The following is an 8,940-nucleotide window of genomic DNA, read 5'->3' on the forward strand; positions in this document are numbered from 1 at the left end:
CCAAAATTCCACAAATTCTCCCCCAAAATCAACCTGGGACCCCTCAAAACTCACCTGGATCTCCCCAAATCCCCGCCCCGCCCCGCCCCCCCCAATTCACCTGGGCACTCCCAAATCCCCAGAATTCAACCCAAAATTCACCTGGGACCCCAAAAACCTCCAAATTCGCTCCAAAATGATTGGCAACTTTACACACTCCATTTTCCCACAAAAGGATCTAGAGCCCTGTGCGCTTCGTATACAAACTAAATGCAAAAAAACTTTCTATTCATTCTCAGCAAAAAGACTTCCTATTCCTCCTTCTTTTGGACAAAACTGCCTTCACTTTCAAACTTATTCTCTTGCTCACTTACCTGCATAATGCTTAGTCCCTGTTCTGCATGCTCATTTTCTTCACTTTTACAAGGAATCCTCTCCTCATCTTCTTCTTCCTCTGCTTCTTCCATTTCCTGTGCCAAGATCACCCGTTTCTCTGTTAGATTTCTTTCTCCAGCTGATTTTTTGACAACTGTCCCTATCTTCTGGCACCGCTCGCTCGAGAGAGGCGATTGTCCCGCTCTGCTCTGGGCTGGGACTGCGCTCTCTTCAAGCCCTGGGGGCAATTTTGGATGCCACAGCGTCAGAAAGACCTCAGGCTATTGGAGAAATGTCCAAAGGAGGGACACAGGGATAGCGAAGAGGCTGGAGGGAAAGCCATACAAAGAGTGGCTCAGGGCATTTGGTTCAGCTGCAGAGAGGACACTGAGCTCACACCTCACTTGGGACCTCTCAGCTCCTCCCAAGGGCAGCACAGGGACAGCTTTGCTCTCTGCTCTCTGCGACCAGGGACAGGAGCCAAGGGAATGCCAGGAGCTGTGTCAGGGGACGATTAGGCTGGCTATCAGGGAAAGGTTTTTTTCCTCAGAGGCTGGTCGGGCACTGAATAGGTTCTCCAGGCAATGGGCACAGCCCCAAGGCTGCCAGAGATCCAGGAGCGTTTGGCCAATGCTCTCAGGGATGCAGAGGGTGGGACTGTTGGAGTGTCTGTGCAGGGCCAGGAGTTGGACTTTGACGATCCCTAGGGGTCCCTTCCGACTCAGGAAACTCTTACCATTTTCCCCTCTTTCCTCTCCTTGCACAATGCTCTCAGCTTACTGTTCCACCGCATGCTCCACTTCTGAAACCTCCGCTACTTCTTTCCAGTTCAAGCACAGTTCTACTGGTTACAATCCAAAGATAGACAGATTGAAAAACAACCAAAAAGAAACACCTGTTTGGAATGTCGTGGTCTTATCTGCATCTCCAACTATGAAGTCGATTGTGCCTTGCAAGTTCTAAAACTTGCAAAACAACAACAACAAAAAACACCCACCACACCGTTTTAACATAGGGATTTGCCTTCTTCTAAGAAATCCATATCCCTTCTCAAAATGGATCTATTTCAGGAAGAGATCATCTTGAATAGATCACTTACTACCTAAAGAACCTGGAACACTCAAATCCGTAATGATAAGCCTGTTACCTTGTCGTTTTCTGTTCCAAAGGCAAATGCATTTGCTCAAGTGCCGTTTGTAACAAGGACAGAGCTCAAAGTGTGGCTCTGAGAAATGTTTTGGTTTCTCTCTCCTATCTCCATCAAAAGCACTTTCTTCAATGGCTGAAACAATACTTGATACAGTCTGAATTTTAAAGGTCATGAAAATTTTCTCCAAAGTGAAAAATTAATATAGCAGTCAGGTTTGAAACCAACGGGAATTTTTGTTTTACCTGTTTGAAGATTCCCTTCACACTAAAATGCTGGCTGATGGATACCTAGAAGAAATCAATTCCCACAAAATGCTTCTGGGTAAGCCATTACGTCATCCATTACAATTTGCTTCAGTGTCCCGTTCCTGTCCAATTGAAGGTCCCTGTTTAAGAGACTCAAGTGCGGAGAGAAATAAAATTAAATATGACTACAGTGCCTTTAAATCGAAATCGAACTTCCTGATCAATCTCATAAAACCTTTAGGCTAAATGTTGCCATTGATCTGTTTCTACTGAACACAATCACGTCCTGGCTTGTTAGAGATTAGTTCATTACAAAGAAAGAAACGCAGAGAAGTTAAAATATTTCCAAAGAAGCATTTGACATCCTTCCTTTTGGATGGGGAACCACACCAACACTGCTTACATAAGAGGTCAAATGACTGTCTTCCATGTTAGTTCTGCACTGTGCTCAGCGGAGCCTTTCTGGTTTATTTGCCTTTGACTTGGACATAAAGCTGAGTCTTGATTCAAGAAAAATCAATATTCACACTTGTTTTCATTTACACGGACATTGGCTTGGTCTCCTAAACAAAGAGAATGATGGGGAATTTTTGTACGAGTTCAGATAGGTAACATTCTCTTTCCGCAACCTGGCATTGTATTTTCACTTGGTCTGTTACCTCTGGCTTTGTTTTAACGGCTCAAATTATTAGGAAGAGTATCAAACCTCCAGCTCTAACCACAGTCCCACTGCGAGGTGTGTGAAGGTATGTGCATCTGCCCCTCAGGTCCACACTGCTCTTCTAATGTGCCTCTGATCGAGCAGGTAGGAAAGACCTCCTGGCTGTGTGAACAGTGCTGCTTCCTCTACGGCTTCAGAGCTGCTGCTAAGATCTTCAGGAAGGAGAGCGGTATTGTACCCATTTTTAGATGGTTTTTAAAGTTGCCGGTGCTTGGCTGTCTTAAACGTCTGAGTTCCTAGAACTTTGAATGAGATCAAATCTATGAGTGAAGAGATGATGGTGCAGACCAACTTCTGATTCCGGTGATCCAAGAATCTGCACTACTACTTTTACCTTCTGAATAAGGCATGGATGTGATGGTATGCACAGTAATACTGATGTGCTATGGTTTTTGAATGATAGCAGTCTTCCTTTGTCCCATTCCTAAACCGTGGGCATTATTTGCCTTAACCTTGTTCAGTAGGGACATTATTCTATATTCTTACATGAAGTGAAAAGCACTCTTTTTCCATACCTTCACACAACAGCATTAAAACAAGGCCTAAGTAGTACAACCAATGTTCAAAGATGCTCTACCTTTTAAGTTTACAAAACATACCAAATTCATACCTTGTTCTAAGTTGATCTCAAGAAGAAAGGGTGTTCTCCAAATACTCCTTCAGCTCTTCCTCACAGCTCACCGTTTGCCTTTTTTCTAAGATTGTATCCAGATCACTTTCATCATCTAAGGCCACATAAAAAAGCTAGTAAAAATGGTTTCGTAGATACTAAAATCTCCCCAGCTCTTTAGGATTCAAGGAAGTTAATTATGCACATATCTTCTACACCCAGAAGAGAAAGCTACCTCAGCAAAACTCATCGCCTATGAAAATCTTCCTAGATAATGAACACCTCTGACACTGCCACCCCAAGTTGGTGTTCTGAAACAATGAGAACCTCACATCCAATCAGACTCTAGACCTGCACAAGATCTCGTCATAGCAACTTGCAGCCACTTTCTACAGAAAGCAGCAGTGATCTCTATCGCTGTTGCCATACCAACAATAAGACAGGACTGTCCATTCAGCGTGAATCAAGCAGTTAGCAAAAATGCACCTGACAGAATGAAACTGAAGAGGAGAAATTCCCATCTAAAAGTCAAAGATTACATTTTTAATTTTATAGCAGGTATTTTGAATTTCAGAGGGCTCTTTGCGTTAAGAAGTCCTGTCTTTATAGCACACCCTTGTTTTTATGTTTCTACCTGGATTATGGCCATTTAGCCGTCTCCTTCAAATCACTCCAAAGAAAAACATTCAAGTGAACAAGTTCTTTCTAAACTGCTGGAAGGTGAAATGAATGAGTAAGAGGATATGTAACATGATAAAAGGCTGCCTGGAATTTTACGACTGGTATCCAACATGGCGTCTTCTATCTGGAGAGTAAAAAAAAATCAGTCTCCAAGTAAACTGGTAAGAATGCGGATTCTCAAAACTTCTGTTTATTCTGGCACCATAAAGCACCAAATCACATTCTATAATTTATCCCTTTAGAAACAACTGCCCGACTTTTTTTATGTATAGAAAAGATTGGAAGACATTTGGGAGATCATTTCCAGCTCTTCCTGAAGTCTGATCTTAAGCAGACTGGGCCATACGTCATTCATCGCTATCCTATGTATTTCAGATAGAAATGATCATAAAAATACAATCTATTTCTATTACAAATAATAAACACAAGAATTATGAACACTTCCACATGAAACTCTTCCACACCAAACTGTTTCTCTGGAGTGTTTTGTCACACTATGGACCTCTTTCTAAGGTGACATCAATAGCCTACCACGCAGAAGGCATTGCAGGTGGGAGCACAGGAAGAACAGACTAATCCCAAGGAGTGATGAAGATATATGTCATCAAATAAAAGAAACGTACATCCACGTGCTCCACTTCTTCTTCAAACCTACATTTTCGTTTCTCAGTCATCTGAAGCATGTTGGAGTGCACAACTTCAGCATCTTCTGCTGTGCAAATGTTCACATCCAACAGGGTCATCTGAAGGAAAAGAAGAACAAATTATTGACATGCACAGAAGAAATACTGTGTGGCTTTCAGAGAGCCTGGCTAAACGTAGTGTTTCTTTTCTTGTGATGGACAGAGATAGATTCAGCCTCCCACATGCCATATTAGATTACTAAACAATACCATCTGGTTGGACACAAAGGGAGAAATTGAGGCAGAGGTGGAATTTCTTTCCCAAGATAAGACAGATTTAGCACAAGGGCTGAGGCTCCTTGCATCTTCCACATTCATGTAGGACAGCACTCCCTTCATTACTGGCATTTGTTACGGCTTTTCCACATTTCAAGCACAAATACCAACTACTACTGTGAAACCAAACGGATGGCTTACTTTTTGAACAGAGTAAGGCGGAGGTTAAAAAGAAATTCCACTTGTTATCTCACTGTCTGGTGCATCTTTACTCTCTCTAATGACACATTGGACCACGGCTATCACAGCCAAAAGCTGTGGCACTCAACTTGCACATCTGCCCTTTCTCCTGACATTTGCCCTCGACCAGCTCATACTGGATGCTCATTTTCTCCACGCACTCCACATTAGGGCTGTCTGAATGATACGGAACAGACCACAGTCAAAATTCCCATCTTTCACAGTGCAGTGTGACATGGAAACATGACAGAGGCCATGTGCTGAATCTCAGCACACGGAACAGATGCCAGCAGTGCCTACAGACACCAGACATTACCAGCCAAAGAAATCAAGACATTTTCATACACAGCTGTTTCTCATTATGCTTCAAAGTAGCAAGGTACTTAACAATCGCTACCAACTTCTTTGCTACCATACAGGCTACAAACATCCCAACTGGATGTGCTCTGGAGCAAGAGAAGGCAGACACAGAGCAGGAAGGCATGCTGCAAGGACACAGAGAAAGGAAGTATCTCCAATACTTCCCCTCTTCTTCTCATACTTCCCCTCTTCTTCTCCAGGAGTTAAAAAGGAGTATTTTTGTATGACTGAGAAGGGATCCACGTCAAAATTAACATTTGATTTCCCCCAGATTCATTCTAACCGAGCCAGTTCCTGCTAGATCTCCCCATGCACAGGTGTTTGTACTGGCCAAAGGAAAGCCATGCCACAGGCAGCTTCTTTGGCTCTTACTGCCACCTCCAAGCAACTGAGAAGGTATGTGGCAACACACGGAACAAAGAATAGAGCAAACATGCACTCTCAAAGCAACCGTCTGCCTCATCGTTGCCCAGGAGAAAAGAAAATATTGCTTGAATTCCAGACTGTTCTTAGGATTTCCCGACCTACCTAGACTTTTGTTTCAATTCTCCAGAGTTCTGCACCATTCGTTTCCATCAGATTTGGCACGTGTTGGAGGCAACAGGGTGCTATCAAAGCAGGAAACAAGAGTCAGGTATCCTAAAATACAAACCAGTCAGTACTTCAAATATAAAATTATGAATCCGAATATCCATACTACTGGGCGTTCTTTTATTTACAGCCATCTTGGCAATGAAAATAAACCTGAGATTGTTGTTGTTCAAGGCCAACTGTTTACTGCCCGATAAGGAACTAACTGTCATCTACCTGGTTCCTACATCCACCGTAAAAAACCTCCCTGTAAAGATCGTAATGCATTGCACCCACACCAATGTGTCTTGTGTTCAGGATGGATATTCAAACGTAGCAACGTTAGATTTCTATCCAGACTCCTCTCTTCATTTATTCCGCAAATAAAATCCCACGCCATGGAGAAAAAAATGCCTTGACAAAAACACCAAGTTCTAGCTCTCCACCCCTCTTTGCCCATTTCTGCTATGTTTCGAGATTTACTTCTGCATTCCTCCATTTTTAGAGCCTGATCGCCACCTATTAAGTGTAGCTGGGGCACTGAAAATCAAGAATGCATTTTTTCCATTCAAAAGAGCTGTACAGAAATAGATGTAGACCCTGCCTTACTGCTGCATTTAGCAATCACACATTGACAGGAAGCAAAGTGCATTTTGTAGCCAAGTCCTTCATTAACTCCAGCAACAATTGTTTTCCTTTATGCTATACCCTCTTTTGCCATACCCGATATATTGCAAAACCTTCAGTCTCTCTTCACTGAGTACCATCTGCTCCTTTATCAACTTTTCCATTTCCATATTCACAGTTGGGGGATTCTGTATTTCTTCACTTGCCATAAATTCTCTGCAGGATGGAAAGTAGATATGTAGAATGGAATCACATGATATATGTGATATCATACGTGGTATCACGTAGAAAGAAAAAATGATCAAGTATTACTTTAACAGAAACCAAAAGTGAACACTAGCCTCTTGGTGTTGCTCATTGTCCAAAAGAAGACTGCCAAATTTCTGACCTGAAACTCTGAACTCCACACTTCTTTTGCATGAGCTTCCAGTCCCTTGCCATTTCAGTTGATGCCATTTTTCTTTCTCAAGCTCTGATTTCATTCGATTCAAGAGTAGCTTGGCAGTTGCCCTCTCATTATCCAGCAGTGCTCCGTTTATATTCTGTGTATTAAAAAACAAAACCAGAAGTAGAAGCAGCATACAACATGCAAAAACAAACCAAAAATTGTCTCTTCTACAGAAAATGAGGGGAGAAAAAAACACAAATGATAACCAATACCCCGTCAAGTAGAAATTTCTTCTATATTTCAGTGATTGATAGGCAGAAAAAATGAATTTCATCTGGGGAAAGAAAGACATTCTAGGAATATTCAGACTGCTATCTTGCCCCAGGTAAAACATTTACCATGGCCTTAGCGTTAATGAGCTTGTGAACATCAGCTGCCAAGAGGAAGGACATTTCCTCCAGTTTCACACAATACTTGGTCAGTACATCTGCTATCTGTGCAATCAAAGAATACAGAAAAGCAACAACAATGAAAAGTAGAACTCAAATATCAATTTCCCAAGTTAAAATCTACATGAACAAGACAATTTTTCCATTCAAGTGAATTCGATTTAATTAATTCATTAACTACATAAGTAGCATTCTCACGTTCAAGAGTAGAATTCAAAGAATCGACGTTGCTTCTTCTGAGACATTGAAGCCTGAGTAGATCCCAACTTCAAATCTAGTAGGACGGCATGAAAGCAATACCTGCTACATTTAGTACATGTAAACTACAAAGAACATCTAGAACAGCTCTAAAAGATGCACAAACCCATGAACTTTGAAGGAGACGCTAGCAAGAAATGTGGAAATAGGCTTTATCTGCCCAGTGCTTTTCCCAAAAGCACGGGCACTCCTTGGCGTCAGTGAGAGTCTCTGTCTCATTACTCAGCAGCTGGCTTAGGGTAAAAAAGGATGCATGCAATCACTTCATTCCTGTTCATGACATAAACTTACTGCATCATCATGGAAGCCATTTACTTGGAAATATAGCCTAAAAAATAGGTGTCAGACTGGGTACATATCTAGATTGCTATGAGCAAAACCAATTTCTTTTTAACAGGAAAGCCATACAATATGCCTGCCATGGCAAATATTAGTCTACTAGCCCTGCACTTCAACGGGCAGTGAGCAGTTCATGACACCAAGTTTACGTTTGGCAAGGAGACAGTCTATTTATTACAAGCCCCTAGTTCTAGAACCAAGAATTCAGGAGTTGCTCATTCCCAATGAAAATCTGTCCATTTCATACCTTTGGGGTTTTATGCTTCTGTTCTTTACCTGTCTTGAGTGTGGCTTTCTTGTGAAGTCACTGATGGGTGTTTTTCCAACACATTTCTGCTGATTACACGGTAATTGCGTGGCATCAGCAGACATCTCTGAATGTCTCTTGAAAGTATGCTTTTTACTCTTCCTAGAGGACCTTGTCTTCTTCTTTCCTTCACCCAAAAGGTGGGCTAAGTGAGCCTTCAAAGAACCATCATCTCAACAATTAGAATTCTTTCAAACCTACTGAATGGAGAACAGAGACAAAAAAATTTTAAAAAGACTAGTACGCGAAAGACAACAGAAGAGAAAGGTAAAATAATGAATCCTACATGCCACGTGCATAACTCTCTTCATTCAAGGCTATTTTCAAAATGAGAAAAAAAAAAAAAAAAGATCATCTTTTCCTCAGAGAGGAAAAGTGGAGTAACTGGATTGTGTTGCCTTGCCTACAGTTACCAGAAAAGTCAACAGCTGAGTTGAAAACTCCTGAAGCTGGCTAACTACACCTCTAAATGTTTTACTACTGTGTTATGATTCTGTCTTCAGTTAATAGAACCCGATATACAACAAAGAGATGGGAGCACATGGAGATGCATTGGAGAGCCTACGCTGGAGGTAACACATTCATTTTTTACTCAAACAAATCCAAATTAGAAATGTTGAAAATTACCTGGGGCCATTTCAACAGCCAGCAAACTGACTAACACAACCAATCTTTGGCTTCTATTCAATCCTTTGCTTGTTTTACCTGGACCTTGAAGATCTGTCTGCAGCCTTCCTCTCTG

General features: G+C 41.7%; 1 long non-coding RNA gene across 1 annotated transcript; it reads right to left on the reverse strand.

Moving 5' to 3' along the window:
- Positions 1-353: 353 nt before the first annotated feature.
- LOC148222890 (uncharacterized) lies at positions 354-3,195 on the reverse strand. Its single transcript, XR_015805013.1, has 4 exons — positions 3,081-3,195; positions 1,747-1,901; positions 1,091-1,195; positions 354-449 (listed from the first exon to the last, which is right to left on the reverse strand). It is a non-coding gene; the product is annotated as an uncharacterized LOC148222890 (long non-coding RNA).
- Between the last annotated feature and the right edge of the window lie 5,745 nt (positions 3,196-8,940).

The sequence above is a fragment of the Sturnus vulgaris genome, chromosome 8, assembly GCF_052056855.1.
Source record: "Sturnus vulgaris isolate bStuVul1 chromosome 8, bStuVul1.hap1, whole genome shotgun sequence".
NCBI lineage: Eukaryota > Metazoa > Chordata > Aves > Passeriformes > Sturnidae > Sturnus > Sturnus vulgaris.